Source organism: Mastigoproctus giganteus, chromosome 3, assembly GCF_048544385.1.
Source record: "Mastigoproctus giganteus isolate SK-2022 chromosome 3, ASM4854438v1, whole genome shotgun sequence".
Classification (NCBI taxonomy): Eukaryota; Metazoa; Arthropoda; class Arachnida; order Uropygi; family Thelyphonidae; genus Mastigoproctus; species Mastigoproctus giganteus.
Window position 1 is genome coordinate 191,499,723 of NC_143577.1, and position 18,111 is coordinate 191,517,833.

The 18,111-nt window shown below is 38.8% G+C and overlaps 1 protein-coding gene across 1 annotated transcript in view; it reads left to right on the plus strand.

The window, feature by feature from the left end:
• The first annotated feature begins 17,008 nt into the window (after positions 1–17,008).
• LOC150088524 (uncharacterized) overlaps positions 17,009–18,111 on the plus strand; it is a 142,255-nt gene continuing 141,152 nt past the window's right edge. Inside the window, exon 1 of the mRNA XM_090370215.1 lies at positions 17,009–17,211. The gene's annotated coding sequence lies outside the window, so the exon portion shown is untranslated. The remainder of the gene's footprint in view (positions 17,212–18,111) is intronic.

An 18,111-nucleotide genomic window follows, 5' to 3' on the forward strand; every position in this document is an offset into this window, starting at 1 on the left:
GAAAACAAGATGAAGGACGGTAAGGAAGACGTCGCTGAAGTGCTTAGTAAGCTGCAACTGTGGGATGTATGGTGTAGTAATCTTTGCTTATTATTCCTTCCTTTTACACTGAGATGAACAGTTGTTAGGGTGGAAAAGAATTTTTAGAAGAGCGAGAAATTATATACAAAAAAAAAAGGTTTTATATTTAGTGTACGTTTAGTTCCTCCAGAGGCCCACCGTAAGAGCCAACTTAAGAATAACTGTTTGCGGCTTGACTCGTGTTTTACAAACAATGAACTTTTTCCACTCAGTCTTTCATCACTCCAATGTGCCTGATGGTATTTTTCTAACTCTTTATCAAGGAAGAATAGGGTGGGAGGAGGAGCTTTAATGATGGATACGATAGATAAGTCTTTTAATCTTTCCCAATGGTGTTTCAATGCGGACGTTACTCTAGAAAACTTAAGATTCATTTTAAAGTTTTCTAAGTTAATCTTAGAAAGAAAATATTAAAAACCTTAAAAAAAACTAGTCCCCTCGGACAGAAATAGCTGCCTAAAACAGGTCCCAGGCAGGGACCATAGTCCCTCCGAATTGTTGTTCAACATCATGAGGATGTTTTATTGCTATTTGATGATTAAAGCGTAATGATTCCCTGCAATACAACTTTAGCCCATTCTTAACTGTTTTAGCCCTCCCCTTCAGAAAATCCTGGGACCGTCACAGTCTCTGGTCATTATGGTTCTCGAGAATCCCAATTATTCAGATTTTCGTCAGTGAACCATTGCCATTTGGTTTGCAAAAGCACACCTGGAATGAGTAATAAAGGATTTTACTCTAACGTGTTAAACTTCAATAATTCTGAGGGTGGTGGCGGAAGGGATATTAGGCTGACAGAAGTCACCAAAAGTAAATTTTTCTTGGTGACGTACTTTTAAGGAAAGGAACTTTCTTTCCGAGTAATTTGTGTGTCATAAATAGATTTTAAACCAAAGAAGGTTTTTAAAAAAATTGATACTAGATTTGGAAATTTCTGTCAAGAATTATCAGAATATTTCTCCCCATAACTGCCTGATGCGGTATACAGTCATGCTGTAAGTTTGAGTAATCGTTAAAATTAATCTAGTTATGCTAAATAAAGTCAATATGATGATCTTAGTATTGAAGCATTTCTCATGTGACGCTGAACAAGAAGACATCCATCGAATGGAAATCAAGAATCTACCTATTTTTTTTATTTGCATTTTTATTCCATATTGCCAAAATCGAAAATTAAGGCTCTATCAACAGCCACTTGAACATTCATTGTAGACCAGCACCACCTGAACGCTTCTAGCTACAGATCAAGGTCAAGCAGATGCGATGGGAATTAGAGCTCGCAGGCAGTTCACTCAGGTTAAGTGTGTCCTTTACTAACCCATCACAATACATCCCTCTCACAAACAATTTAACTGCTATTTTAATAACAGCGCACAACAACATTGCTAAATTAGGATACTATCAACTCCAAGGTCACTTCTCAACTATGAAAACTCCACTCTGCGATGTGGGCAAATCAATAACGGATGGTTGGACTTTTCAAAGTGGAAGTGGTCACAAAATATGTCCAACATTGCTTGAACTCGATTCCGTTTAAGTCTGGTCCTCTGCTGTTATTACATAACCTCCTCGCAGTTCAGTAATTGATGTCCAAGGTCTAGAAAGCCTTGTCCTATTCCACTGGCAAGATGCAATTTAAGAAATAATACTCCTACCGTTATGTTCAATGCTATTCCACATCTCCTGTCTAAACATTTTTCTCAAACTATTATTTTCTGCGGTCCTCTCAGTAATTTTATTCTAATTATAAAATGCACTTCAATTTGGCGATTTTATTATTCCGTCTTAAAAACTCTCCACCTCATTGTGTCAAATTCATCTGTTGTCTCTACCGTTCTCCCAACTCCACTAATCACGTGGAACTCTTTGACTTCCTCTCCTTGCAACTTGACTTTCTCCAGTCCAACTTTCCTAACAGTGAGGTAATTTTCCTTGGTGATTTTAATGTTCACAACTCCAGCTGGCTTCCCTATTCTAATCACACCGACCCAGCTGGTCGAGATGTTGAGCCTTTTGCAATTACTAATGACCTTGCACAGATTGTTCATTTACCTTCAAGAATACCGGACAATCCTAACCATGCAGCCAACACGCTTGACCTTTTCCTCACAAACAACCTTTCTAAGTACACGGTCGAAATGAGTGGTCCTTTAGGCACTTCATATCACAACTTGGTGATTGTCTCTTCTCCAATGGAGGCTTTATATCATGGCTATTTCCAACCTCGTATTGTTTGGCATTACAAGAGTGCAAAATGGGATGACCTGCGAGACTTCTTTTCTTCTTTTCCTTGGTCGGATTCCTGTTTCAAAACTTCTGATGTCAACTTGCTCAGATCGTGTCAGAGGAATTATTCTTGTAGGAATGGAATCCTTTATCCCACACTCCACTTTGAAATCTCGTCCTTTATTTAAACCTTGGTTTTCCAATAAATATGCTAAGGCTGTTCAAGAGAAGAATGTTGCATATCGTAATTGGCTTGTTTCTAATTCTTCAGTTTCATTTTCTGCCTACACAAAGCTCCCAACAATTGTAAAGCAATTATTAATCAATCCAAACTAGAGTTTGAACAGGCTAAGAGTAGAAAACTTGCTTCTTGCCCTAAAGGTAGCCAAGCATTCAGGTCTCTTGCCAAAGCTATTGGCTGCAACTTTTGCCCATCTCTGCTCCCACCTCTGTCAAAACCAGTTGGTTCTGTTGTCACTTCAGCCAAGGACAGAGCTGACCTGCTAGCATCCCATTTTTCTTCTAACTCCTGTATTAATGATCTTGGTAAAACACCTCTCTCCATTCAATTCCTCCTGTGGTCTTCCGTCAAAAGGATGTCAGAAGGATTTTGACGAATCTTGATGTTAAGAAATCTCCAGGTCCTGGGGTATTTCTCCACTTGTTCTCAAAACCTGTGCTCCTGAACTTACTCCTGTTCTTTGCCGCCTTTTTTTCACTTTCTTATTCCAAAGGTGTTTTTCCTTCTGCTTGGAAATTTGCTCATATCCAACCAGTTCCCCAAAAGGGTGACAAATCCCTCCCATCCAATTATCGTCCCATTGCAATTACTTCTACTCTTTCTAAAGTAATGGAGAAATCAATTAACCGCCAACTGAAACTATCTAGAAACCTTCCGTCTAATCAACGATCGCCAGTATGGATTCCGTCAGTGTCGATCCACTGGTGATATTCTGACTTATGTTACCCATTTATGGACTAATTCAATGGAAAAGTTTGGGGAAACACAAGCAGTTGGTCTTGACATCTCAAAGGCTTTCGATCGTGTTTGGCACATAAAGCTTGTCTTCTAAACAAGCTTCCATCTTATGGTTTGCCAACAGTTTTTTGTAATTGGTTATCCAGTTTTCTCTCTGATCGCTCATTGAGGGTGATGGTAGATGGCTCTCTGTCTTCTAACTTTTCCACTAATGCTGGTGTCCCCCAAGGTTCAGTTCTTTCTCCCACTCTTTTCCTCTTGTATATTAATGACCTTCTTCCATTGACTGCAAATCATATCCATAGTTTTGCCGATGATAGCACATTGCATTCCACTTTCCATTTTGAGAAACTTTGCCCTGTTCAATCAGCTTCAACTTCTCAAATATCCGCTATCAATTCCTTACATGCCGATCTTCAGGTAATTCTCCAGTGGGGCAAAGGCAACTTAGTTGATTTCAACCCTTCTAAAACTCAGTCTTGTCTTATATCTTGGAAAAAAGATTCTTCTGCTCCTATGCTTATCTTTGGTGACACTCCGATTTCTAGGCAAAATGATATATCTCTTTTGGGGATTACCCTGACTTTTATCTCTCTTGGCACAAGCACATTACAAACATTGCTTCCTCTGCATCTAAAAAAAAACTTGGTTTTCTCTTTCGCTCTCGGCGTTACTTTTCTTCCAAACAGCTGCTCACTCTGTATAAATCGCAAATCCGCCCTGCCATGGAATATTGTTCCCACATCTGGGGCGGTGCCCCCAAAACTTCTCTCAGGCTTCTTGATTTCATTCAGAAGAGGGCAGTTAGGTTAATTAATGACTCATCTATATAACAGAGTCTCTCCACTCACTGTCTCATAAACATACATGCCTTTTCTACAGATACTTCCATGGGCACTGTTCTTCTGAATTGGCTTCTATAATTCCCGCTCTCTCTTTCAAAACAGTCCGAACACGTGCAGGCAACATCCATTTACTGTCCAACTTCAAACTGACAGAACCAACTTTTCATCTTCCTCGTTTATTCATTCAACTGCCGTTTTCTGGAACAATCTTCCTTCATACGTATTTCCTGAAAATTACAGTCTACAGAAGTTCAAGTCCAATATCAACAAATATCTTCTTTCGTCTTCTCAACCTCCAACCCAAGCACTGTACTAAGTACTATAGGTTCTAATACCTCTCGTGTTTGGGGTTTTCATAAAAAAAGTGTCAATTAATAATTTTTTTTATAAACAATATTTGTTAATTATGATAAAAACATTGTTATTAGGGTACTCTAAGCTCATTAAATAAATAAATAAATAAATAAATAAAATAAAAGAGATAGAAGGCGTGATGTCAAAATTTGCAGTTGACGTAAACATTGGAAGAGTCGTTAATGATCAGTGTCAAGCAGCACTTCTTGAGGATGACTTGAAGATACTTCAAAAGAAATGGTCAGAGATATGGCAGCTATGTTTTAATGCTGCTAAATGCAAGGCCTTAAACTCGGGGAATCGCAACCCACAAATAAATTATTTGGTTGGGTTGAATTAAAAACGGTGGAGGGGGGGGAAAGGGATCTGAAAGTTACAATACGAGCAGATATGAAGTTTTCTGAACAGTGTAAACAGGCAGCCAGGCAAGCCCATGGTGTCCTATCGATGATTTATCGAACGCTATTCCATAGGGAGGTCATAAACCCACTGTATAAGGCAATTGTAAGAACACATTTGGAATACTGTGCTCAGGTAAGGAGACTTCAAATATAAAAAAGACATTGAGCTTCTTGAAAGGGTCCAAAGAGGCGGTAACTCGACTGGTAAGATCCGCAGGACGACTGTATGAGAAAAGACTGATTATGTGGGCTACAGAGCTTGATAACCAGGCACCGCAGAAGTAGCCTGATTGACCAGGCTACTTCTGAAAGTTTATAAGGCTCTGAGAAGGATTGTGAAATGAATGAAGGTGGAATTCTCACTGTTATAAACAATTCCAGAACTAGGAGCAGCCATAAATTCAAGTTTCATAAATTTAAATTTAAATTACAGGGGTTGAGATTAAGATTAGATTGTAGGGAGTTTGTTTTCTTTTAGCCAGAGAGTCGTTGATTGCTGGAACAAGTTGCCCTCTCGGGTATTTGAGGCTGATAATTTGAACAAATTCAAAGGTCAACTGGATAGTTAGGTGGAGGGAAGCATATAAATTTGTTTTCTACTTTATGGGTATTTTTTTTTTTTTTTTTTTTTTTTGTTTTTGCAATGCAGCAAAAAGTCTGTGGTTTCCTTGCCCTAAATGGAGAATACTATTACTGTAATAGTTTTCACTTTAAAATTGATGGTATTATGATGTGAGCGATCAGGGCAAGTAAAGTTATAAATGGTGGAAGAAACCGATGATTGACATTGTTTTGAAAAAGATTTACACAATTCAATTCAGAGGGGAACAAAGATTAAATATGAGACGAGAGGGGTCTAGAACAACGGTCTCGACTCTCTCCAGTCTCAATTACAACTATAAAATGCGCGAGCGACAGAGTATGGAGAGAGAGAGAGTCCAAGACGCTTTTTAAAATTTAAATACCTGATCATCATTAAAAATTATGACGTTCAAAACAAATACTGGATTTAGAGCAGGGATAGTTTATATTCAGTACTGCAACCCAAGGTTCATTATCAATGCCAAGTAACATCATCTAACCGAATGAATAACTCCCTCTAACAAAATGATTAAGATGAAAAGTTCTATTGAAAGTGACGATGATGAAGATGTGAACTTTCCACTCATCCACCTGAAAATGACACAATGAAAGAGGTCATAACAAAAAGGTCGAGAAATTAGGCTAATCATTAATGTGGCTGATGATTCTCTGAAATCCATTTCAAATATGATGCGCGATTATGCTGGAAGGCTCATTACCCATTTTGAAAACTGGTTTTGCGTAATTGAAAAGTGCTGCCACCTGGTATGCGAATAAAGAATATACTGTATATGGCAGATGCTTTTTCGTGTTCCTTTTCGGTGATTATACAGCGCTTTCCCGCGCTTCTTAAATAAGATGTTAAGAAAGGAGAAAGTAGCAACAGAATATGAATAAAAAGTCAGAAAGGGGACTGAACTGTATCAAATGGCTCAATTACAGTTGAGAAATTTCTTGAATAGATTCAGATTATTGGAATATTGATTGTAAAAAAAAAAAAGCAAGTTCTAGAGTAGCAGTGGGCACTATGGTGGAGAGGAGAACGAAAAATCCTCGGATTGGGAGTATGTCCATTCTAATTGTGAATCTCTAAAATGCATTGGCGTCCAAACATCTGGACACCAATGTATTTATTAAAATTGGGCTCTAAAAAAGACAACTATGTCAATGGCAGTGATGAATATATATATTCCCGTTGCATTGTAAAATGAAATGAATGCCTGTTAAGTGGTGGACTCCACAGTTGACAATGAAACGCAAAGAAACCAACTGAGCAAGGTTGATTGATTGATTTAGAAATTCTTGGCGCAAGAGCTACTGCGGCTAAAATGCGCCTGGAAGGTTTTTTACGACAGTTTTGTTTGTATTCGTATTTTGCTGCGAATAGTTTCCAAGAGACTGACTATAGCTTACTGCAAAGATTATATTTGGTTTCATACAGACACTGAACTCTTAAGTGACTAATGTGCTCCAAAAAAGTTAATTTTCTGTCAGAAACAAGCCCTAGAAAACGGACACTATTTTTAACTGGAATGATCTGCCCTTTTAGCCTGAGTTCGGGATCAAGGTGGAGACTCCTTTTCCTGCAAAAATGTATACATACGGTCTTTTGGGTGGAATTTTTGTATCCATTTCTCTCTGTCCATTTTATGACTGTTTATGGCTACTTGCAATTGTTCTCATATGCAGCGCTTGATAAGAAATGCTGAAGTCATCTGCATAAACAGTTGTGATAATGTTGGGTGGCATTTGTTAACAGAGCAAGGAAGATATACCAAAGAAGCAAACGTCGTAAGGAGATCAAATACATTTAAGAAATGAGTATGAGCAGCTGAGAAAATATGCGTGTATGATTTCAAAAGAAAAACATAATGTTTGGAAAGAACTTGTAACGATATGGGATAACAATGACTTTTAGGACAGTTTACAAATTATGTACTAATAAAATTAAACACCCAGCTGGAGATATCACATGTTCCATTTAGACTGCTGGTGGTACTTCTCGAACGTGGCAAAAAAGAGTGGGTTTGATTTTAGATCATTTGGTGAGTGGCATAAATGCAAATGGAATCTTGATGACAATGAAAATAAGTACTTGGATATGAAGTTGTTCAATGAAAGATATAGGGGCAATGGAGAAGAACTCAGCTTCCATATGAACGAGCTAGGTACCACAGAGAATCAAGAAGGGGAGGTCATAAAACGGAGCTTTATATTGATACCAAGACCACTGCTAAGCGTTTTTAATGGAGTATTTCCATTACCGTGGAAGAAAGCATTTTAAAAACCTTCTGCTAAAATCGTCATTGAAACCAACCAAAAGATAAGGTAGATTCATACTATCCTATTGCATTGTTCAATGGAGTAGTGAAAATTTAAGGAAGATTTCTGGCAGGTAGAATTATGAATTGCGTTAGAGGTAACTGTGAATGGTCTTAAAAACAATATGGGTTTACAGAAAAGGGAGATGGACTGGAATTTGTACAGCACTACAGATCGAAATATTGTCTGGGTACCTTTGTAGATTTCGCCGGGACATTTGATAGCATTGACTGGCACTGTGTTATTATGTATTACGTCAGGCAAAATGAACACCACAGTTCTACTCCGTTATAAAAGAATTATTTCTGCGGCAGATCTGTTACAGCCAAATTGGCTTGTGGGAATATTACCAGACAAGTTCTAAGAGGCTGTCCACGGGATCTGTCCTTGAGTCATTAGTGTGGAATTTAGTTCTAAATGATTTGTTAAAACTTGACTACAGCAACGACATTATGATTGCACATGCTAATGATTTAGTTTTGCTGGTGGAAGGTGATTCGTAGCTCGAAATAGAGGACCGATCACACTTGATCTTATCGGAGCTGGGTAACTGGTGTAGATAGCATATAGGTTTATAATAACAGGCCTATGTAGATACATAGGCTTGTAATTTCAACAGAAAAGAACAAAACTGTTGTTAAAAGAATACCTGTCCATTACGAGAAACTCACAATGTCGAATAGAAGGAGTCAGTCTGCAGGGTGTGAAGACAGTCACGTATCAAGGGATTAAGACTGACAGTCAGTTACAGTTTGTTTCACACATCATAAATGAACATTTATTATTATTTACTTTGCTGAGAAGATTCGTATTTGTTAGTATGATTGGACGTGTAACTAGGAAGAAGTGGGAATCAAGAGCAAGGCATTGCATCTATTTTATGACTTTATCTTCTTGCCAGTTGCGAGCTACTGTGCGCATGTTTGACTAGATTGTGTGTTGCAAAAGGCAAACGTTAGTAACAGATTTGCAATTCAACGGATAATATTGTTACAACTCATTACGGCCTGTAAAACTGCGTCAAATGAAGCCTTGCAGGTGATAACAGGAAGGCTGCCACTGGATATGGTCTTAGTATTTAAATCAACATGCTTCTATTTGCAGCGTAGACAACTATACGAATGGACATCAATTGAAATTCGTTGTGATATAGGCTGTAATGTGGAGAGGAAACGATTGTGGACCCTTCTTTTTGGCTAGTGGCAAGACCCTTGATGCAAAACACTTGCACCAAAGGTTTAATAACCAAAAAGTTTCTTCCAAGCATTAAACAGTATGGGAAAAATATGCCAAGTTGGTTTCAAACATCTATTATAGGCCAAACGTCTATTCAACGTTCCTGATTACAGGACACAGGTCCTTCTCTGGAAAATTTAATAATTAAATATTTCATCACATTCATGGTACTTGTGAAGAAAAAGAAGACTGGGTACATATTCTATATAATGACATGAGTACCAGAATGTACGAGAGGAATTGATTGATGGAGCACCCAACGTGCAAGAGCTGATTTCTGGACGTCAAGCCCTTCTACTGAAGCCAAGGACAAACTGTGGGCTTTCCAAAATATTGCAGTACAGGTTTAAGTCCTACAAATGGAGCAAGAACAATGCGGATGAAACGACCTGTGTAAAATATGTGGTCGGACTAAACAATCCATTGGACATTGAAACAGATATTGATATTGAAACGGAGAATTTTGCAGTCAGGATAAGCAGATAAGCATATGATAAGTGGTACTGTTCCAATTAATGGTAGGTAGCTTATCCTGTGAAAATACCAGTGAGCTATAGCTCACAGCGAAACCACATTTTTTTGTGAGAGCAGCATGAAATAAGATGATCCCTGTATTTCCGTGTGCTGCATCGGATATTTTCATAACACATTCCAGTTTTGCATGACTGAAGGGGATGCAAGCAGAATGTTTCTTTCAGCTGCGGGAAGCAAAACGGAGGAAGTGACTTAACCACAGGTGACACTCGTGTAAAACTCACATCGTCTTCAGTAGGAAGCGACTAGATCGCTGTATCCTTGTGGAAGTAAAAACTAACATCCTCCTCAGTAGAAGGTGAATATGTGATCCATGCACCATCACATTGAAAACAACTTTCACAACACAGTGAAAAGCCCCTACAACATTTTCTTGAATGATCCTTGCTGCATGAGTTGATCCTCCGGCTACATCATATTGAAATTTAAATTCAAAGGAGTAAAAAGTTCTTATAACACGGTATCCTCGGGTGAGCTGCTTCACTTGGCGATATTTAGATTGCTGCAAAGCGGTTCCTTGTGCCAATAACGACAGCTGTGCGATGCAGTTCCTTGTACTGCAGGCACGAGCTTTGGCTGCTGGTAGATAATCACTAATGATTCAAGAGGGCTAGTACGAATAAGCCGATTCTTCCCTAGTACCCCCAGATTTCATCATTCAGTGGTCGTTCAAATCAAAGTACTCCCGTGAAAATTTCATCATTGAGTCTCAAAGTCAGTGTACTCGAAGAGGCCATCGGAAACATCAATATATAACTAAGCATATTTCAGCGATTTTGAAGATTTGTGTGCATCTACTGCCTGCAATTTACTGATGAGAATACTTTCACGGTGGAATTCAGCTTTCCAGATTATATTTCATTTATTAAAAAGACTCTTCCCCAGACTGGACATCATCATTGAGAGTGCATGAACTAATTGCAATTTCCCACTAGCTACCTTTTGTGGCAGTTTCTTCAAATTCGCATTACATGAACCAGGGTTTCAATGCCTTTTAATGGAGTGAGTACATGAACTGGTTGTATCCATAAAATCTAAACTATCAAGAATAACATACACTTGCGCATTTGCGTAAAATATTTTGTGGAATAATGACTCATGCATACTGAGTTTGAAAATAAATATGGCTCTTTATGAATCACGATCACGAGATCACTCAAACCTAGTAAGAGTATAATTCGGGCATTGGTTTAAGCCCTCGTGCCTTTATGTATTGGTTTTAGCCCTCAACGCCAGATGAATGTTCAGAGGCTGGATCATAAGAATTAATAAACTGATTTACCAATCTATTATACTTATAAGAACCATTTTTGAATACATGTTTGTTCACGACATTGGTTTCGAGTTTTGTAGCTCGTAGAAAGATAAACCATATATCAATCGGAAAGTCTTAAGCTGGAATCGAATTTCCTGGCTATCATTAATCGTCTTACACTTGCTCTTATGCAAAGTAAAAATTGTAGAAACACTGAGCATTCAGTACCCAATTGGTTTGATCATCGCACAGTTGATTTTGTCTACAAATCTGCAGTTACTGTCAATTCATGAGTCACTCAAAAAAAGGACCCTTATGTTTCTTCTTCAGCCATTGAAATTAACTTTTTTTCTCTAGCAGCTAACAAGGCGAAGAAGAAATGAAAGTTAACTGAATGTCTTATATGCAGAGAGCAGTATGCGCTTGCAGAATACATAATAAGAAAGCTGGCAATTCCAACTTCTTTGGAAATGCGAGAAAGCAATTCAAATACATCTCTTATGCACCCCGAATGGACGAAGCGCGCATGAGCAGGCTTTCCCAATTGTGAAATAAATATGCATGTGTCGCATATGCGAACACTGTTGGCTGGCTTCAATGAACTCTGCCAGCGTGTGTTAGCCGTTGTGAGTAAACAACCTTCACAAGTCGGTAAACATTCTCTGCTCTCGAGCAGTAGTATAACCCGGTATCGGGACGAAGTGATCAATAATCCTCACCAAAATGGTCAATCACAGAAGGATGTTGGGGAAATGCAACATTAGCGTTCTAAGCTGATTGTCATTAAACGTCTGTCGGTCCAATGATGGCGGACAGGATAACGTGATCAGTTGATTAGATCCCTTGTTTCCGGACAGAACACATCTATCAGACAGCGACCCCGGGATTACAAGTTAAGGTTACCAAATCAGTTAGCTACGCGTGCACTGATGAAACCATGCAGAGGGTGTCACTCCTTGAACTTCACTAGATAACTTACATGCACATGGGGAAAGATGGAGGGGAGGGGGAAGGAGAGAAAGAGAGAGGGGAGCGAATATAAACAGGAAGAATGTGATGATTTTGCACTTGAACGTCTCAAATGGAATTAATTTTAAATTTTTTCATAACAGTGAAGCTATTCCGGCTATTAACGCAAAGTACAGGAATTTAAATAATTTCCTGATTAGAAATTTCAGAATAAAAGAAAAATCTTTAAAAACTTTCATTTTGTCTTAATTATTAGTAATTGCTCACACGTAAATTTACTGTAAGTGCAGTCAGGGTATATTCATTATACTTTTATTTTAATAACCTTTGGTTCAAATGTTTGCATCTTTCCGATCGATATTTCAATGAAATTAGACTCGGGTAAATTGTTTAAGTGACAATAAAATGTTAAAGTGACGCCAATTTAATAACGAATGATTTTCACAGGTCTGTATCTTGTTCCAAGCTGTTATTGTCATTTGGATTCAATTCTTTTTTCGTAATTGGAAGTTTGCCAACTTTTTATCAAAATTATATCTTGGTAATTTTCAGAGTGAAAATTAAATTTTTTTTTAATGAAATTTATTGCGCGCAATTAAAAATTATATACATTTTACACCAATAAATCCAGCCTTCGACTGATTTTTATTTATTTTTTCTCAACAGCACGTTTCATCTAGCCGAGAAATGAGATTTATAACATTTATAGTTGCGATTTATTTAGAAATAACATATTTTTAAAGATATGATAAGTAATCTATAATATCGAGAGATGGCGCCACAAGCACCAGTATTAAAAACTAACCGTTATTTTCATTCTGGTAATTCTTTTAAAGTGAACAATAAAAGTAAAGGTTCTTTGGTTTAAAAATAAATGGAGAAACAGATAATTATCTATAAAATATTAAATAAATATCTGTTATAATTTGACATAAACTAGGCGCTGTTCGTGCATTTTAAATGCCACTAGATCGAGATTCGCAGACAATCTAATTCAAGATGTGAAATAAAATAGAACCTATATCGAAAAAAGGAAACGGAAAAAAGCTCGATCCACGAAACAGTATAAGGGAGGTTATCTCGCTTGTCTTGTTCCATAATTGCACTTTTTATTTCTCGGATGTCATTCGGAGAGGTAGAGTTAAGGGGACTCAAGAAGAGAATGAGGGTGGAAGCAAGATTAGAGTAGAGGGTGTGCTAGATGAGCCGTAAAAGTAATCCGCGAACTCCTCCCTTCCGAGACATGCCGTTCGTGTTGCAGTGATGAGGTCTTGTAAGGGTGACTCGAAGACAAACTGCCGCCCTGTCTAACGCAAACGAACGGCGCGTTCAGCGGCAGTTCAAAGTGTCATCACGGCCGGACGTGGCTAAGGGACAAGGTCCAGTTGATAGACGCAGAGCGAGTTTCATTCGATTGACTCAATATGTGGAATACTTTAGCAACGAGAGGAGAACTCAGTCATAAGTCCTCGCGGTCCTCTGAAGAGCGCTTTCCACATGAATCGCTAGAATGAAAGGAAGTTGCGGCTCTGTTAGAAGTCTGTCGCTGTTCTCCATGAAGGCGAGAGAAGTAGCTCTATTAATCAGCCACTAAATATGGAATAAATATGCATCAGCAAACAGTGCGTACAATGGTAGCATAAAAGTTTTCAGCACTAAATGAAAAGTAGAGAACTCCTGCATTGATTTTATTAAGGCACATACTCTTAGATGATATTCAGTCTAAGCGTACGCATTTTGCTATTTCGAATTAATCCTATGATAATTAATAACTTATTGGTGATATCTCAATAGTCATTGCATTTTGTACCTACATCTCAAGTTTTCTATTACCCATAAAATCTGTTCTCCCTCCCTCCCCGTTCTCTTTTAGGGCATTAAAAAAAAAACTATTAGTAAAAGTTAACCTGTAGTAATTTTGATCCACAATTCAACGTACTATATCAAGAGAACTTTTTCTGCTTCTCTATCTGCTGGTCAAGGTGTAGACATCACACAGAGATGAAACTTTGTGGTTTAGAAACGTTTCAAAATAGTGTGGTGACAATGCAGCATCCGTAGTGATAAACAGCCTTCTGATAACAATGTGGCGCCTGCCCCGTGATACATAAACTCTCTTGTAGGCGTCCTAGTGACACGTATTGACAATTTCAAACTAAAAGCTTCTCGTCTAATGAGGCGACCATAAACGACAATGCAACGCCTCCATCTTGTGCAACGTAGCCATTCTATAATGATAGATCATTCGCTTGGCAGAACATGGCTTGGAATTGCTACATTAGGACTTAACAATTGAGTATCTCAGCATATACATTTTACTTGAAATGTGGTAACGTGATGACCACCTACATTTCATCACTTGAATGATGATGATGTTTGAAATTCCCACAAAGCTAAAAACCTAAAGGAACCATGTCCACCTAAAAGGAAATGTTCTGACATGAGCAGAGTGTGCTAGATTCCCTCTGGTGCGCGGTGTGGGAGAAGCGGGGTCACTGCTGTCCCCACAGTAGTAGGGGCAGGGCTGGAATACGGGCAGACATGTCCTTATTCCAGTCGTTTTTTTGGTACTTTTGGGTGGTCTCCGCCATCAGAAATTTTGCCACTAATGCCCTAGGCTGCTGATCCCCTCTAATCCAAATTTCAAACACATTCAAGATTTGCAATCGAGTTTCGTCATTCTGCAATGAAATTTCTTTGCTCAGTATATTCTTTCTGTTCTAATATAAAGCTTAAGTTCATCTTCGAGAAGATTATAACAAAGTTAATTGTTCATCCTTCCATTTTCCTTTACAATATCTATAATTATAGGAACATTACCATCCCAGAAAGAAAATAAAACTGGTTAAAGCTTTAACTGCACAGAAAGCGCACTTCTTGGTAGCAATGATTATGTGTCTCCATTTCATTAATTGCTTCTGGGTCACCGTGATAATCTCAGCTTTCTTTCACAATAAGATTACGGCGTATAGACTTGGTACATTATAGCCTAGGCTGCCGTGCACCATAAAAAACAACCTACCAAACACCCAAAATCTTCTCAATAAAATGGAATACACATTTCCAATGCTGATATTCAATATAACAGTGCCACCATACTATTGTTGCTTCATTCTTCCATAGATTTCTGAAGGTTCTACTCCTTCGGAATTTAAACAAAAAAAGCGAACTAGTGAGCGCTGTTGACCTTGAGACAATCCGATCCTGTAGTCAGTTGTGCACCAGTGAAATCCTCTTCATTCCTGCATTCAGTTGTACTCCATCTACATATACGGCATGCTTTAATAAAGCCAATAAAAAATAAAAACCAATCAATATCTTGTTGGATGATTTTATTATTATTGCACCAGTCTCTGCATTAATCTGATGTACTGCCCTACCAACTTGTGAGGACTGATCTTCGGAAATTTTAAAACTGCAATATCCTAAAATATTCTAAATCTACTTGGAATGAAACGAAATGCATACAATTTCTAAATGAGTAACAAATGTTGAGGATGTCACTTGTAACTAAATTTAGCCGTAGGTAAAATAAAATACTGGAAATAGTGGACTGTACAAGCTCTTAACACAGTCCTCATCAACCGTCCTGCCTTGTGTAGTTCTCGAGTATTTGGAAGACAACTTTTATATAAGGATATTTTTAAAAAGATGCAATTCAAAATATTAAAAAAAAACTATTAAATAAATAAAATATAAAAACAGTTGAAAGATTACAAAAAGAAACAGTTTGAAACAAAGTAAAGTGAATAGAAGGAGGGAACTTTTGTTCTGGATTCACTGCGTAATCCGATTTCAGACCTCATGTTCGAGGGTCAGAATATGACAGCAGAAACTTCTAATGAAAATACAGTTAATCTCTTTGTCTCCCAACAGAACGGTGAAGCTAATTATTAAATCAAGTGATAAGAAATAACATCCTTCTCTGAACATCTGAAACATTATTAAATAAAGTGGCAGATACTCAGAGTAAAAAGGTAAACTGCAACTATTATCAACCCACTGCAGGATGGAAGCCTCCTCAACAATTCATGTTGAGGGGAATGGACCATAATCTACCACGCTGGTCCAGTGCGGGTTGGCAGATCGACGGTATTTCGTAGCCAAGGGCTTGAACCCCGATCTACCCAAATAGCGTGTATTACTGCACTCCCTCTCTGACCACTCAGCTAGTCCGAATTATACTTCAGTTCTTTGTATTTCCGGTTATAGCATATTCGTTTTTACGTGTAGCACGCGAGTCCCCATGGAAATCCGAATGCGGCTTGTCAGCAAAAAGGGCCACTCAGTTTTAAACCAAAGTTGAAAACGATACTTTGAATCTGAGTCCAGCAGGCAGCCCAACTAACTCTTGGCGATATAACAATGCCTTGCAGCCAGGAACTCTCCTTTGCTATATTCAAACTCCAATTGGGATAAGCTCCAAATAGCTCCAGCTAGATTTTGCGCCGTGACTTGAAGAGAGGACTTCCAATGAAGCTCCGTCAGTTTGCAGTTTGGCTGGCCAGCACAAAAGTAAAGGACAGGATTTGAAAACAAACTACTGAAGTGCAAATATTAGTCCTAAAACTTCAGCTTAAGGGTTAAGGTGGAGTTACGCTAATGGGGAACATCGAGCACCTGCTGTGCTGAATAAATGGGATCTCTGGATACGTCCGCATTTGATTACATCATTCCAGGTGAAGTCCCACGTTTCGTTTTTGCCTGGCAACAATACGGCAGTTTCACCCAGACCACGCGTCACTTGTGCATCCGTGCCACGAGCGTCGTCAGCTTCCCAGTGTGTCTGCGGAACAGCTTTTCTACGGGAGATCCTTCCGCAACACCGTCGTGTGTATCGGAGCGCCGCCGAGGGTTGTGAGCAGGCGTGTAGTTCCCGCACGACGAGGGCATGTCCCAGGAGCTCGCGCAAAACGAGAAAGCACGCGGCAGGAGCGGCAGCAGTACCGCGTTTGCTTGATACAGTGTGGAACAGGCAGGAAACACACACTCGCGCGTGCGGTTGTAGAGTGTTCGCTCCACTTCCTCTACCTACAGCGGCAGCACAACACCTGCTGGAAGATCAAAAGCGGAGGGGGGCTGTCTGACCCCGTCTTTTCAAAGCCGTGTGTAGTGCATGGATTTTTTTTAAAAATTTGTTTGTTTGTTTGTTTGCTTTCCGTGCAGGATGATTGTGGGCTGTTTGAGGATCACTCAGGAGATAACAGTAAAGCCCCAAGTGAGTGCCACAGCGGGAATGTCTTAAAGTAACCCATTCGCCTTTAGCTTCCCACCCTAGCAGAGGAAGTACTCACCGAGAAGGAAGTCGGTGCTCTTTCGTCGCATTTCATTTTCGATAGGAGGAAGGAGGTAATTAGCAGGATTGCACGTGCATATTTGATTGTCTGAAGCGGCCTCTTTTGTGTGCTCTTATCGGAAAAGAAACAGGTATTTAGCATCCTTATCACTTTTATTTATTACCTTTGGAATGTTTGTGTAGTTCAGCATGAGGCACATGACCCTCCCCCTCCAATTCCCAATAAGCACGGTGCATGTTTTGTTCCGAGGTCCTGACCAATACCAACTGCCAATTGAGTTAGGTCTAAATGCACTCTATAAGAACGCTTGGAGTGTTATTAAAATCTCAGATTTAAGTTCGTGAGATGTAACTTTTCAGTCCAGTCTTAAAAAATGTGTTTTTAACGCTAACGATTGGGATCTTTCCCTTGATGCACAAATCGGATGTGCGTCCTTGGTGAACAGATTTTAGACCCAACCGAATTGATTCTGCTTGCTATACCATTGCGCTGAACTATTTGAAAATCATCTAGTGAAGGATCCTCCGCGAGAGTATAGTAGATTCTCCAGTTGTCACTCTTTTGGAGAGGTCTGGGTTCGAATACCGCATATAAGTAGAAGAATTTCTGAAGTTCTCTTCAATCAAGGCAGAGGAAGTTGGGTTTCCCCATGAGTTCAGCCGGGTTTTTCATCCCACAAAACATACAAATCGGCCTATGAACATCTTTATACAGACATAATACACATTGGCACTGATGTTTCTACAAAAATTACTGATGTTTTTAAAAACAACAATTTAGTCGAGGACTAATGTCAGTATTCATAAATGGATAGTACAAAGTCCCATTTAACTTTTCACTGGTTTTATCGAGAGTCTCAATAAAATTTAAACACGAATTCAAAATGGAATTTATTATTTCCAAGAAAACCACATATCTGCCTAAAATACTCGGAGAAATTAAATGATCTACTACGAAGTTAAGGACAAGTGCAGGGTTGCTGGTATTTCCTGCCCCCTCTATATACGTAAGAATCTCCAGACACACGTAG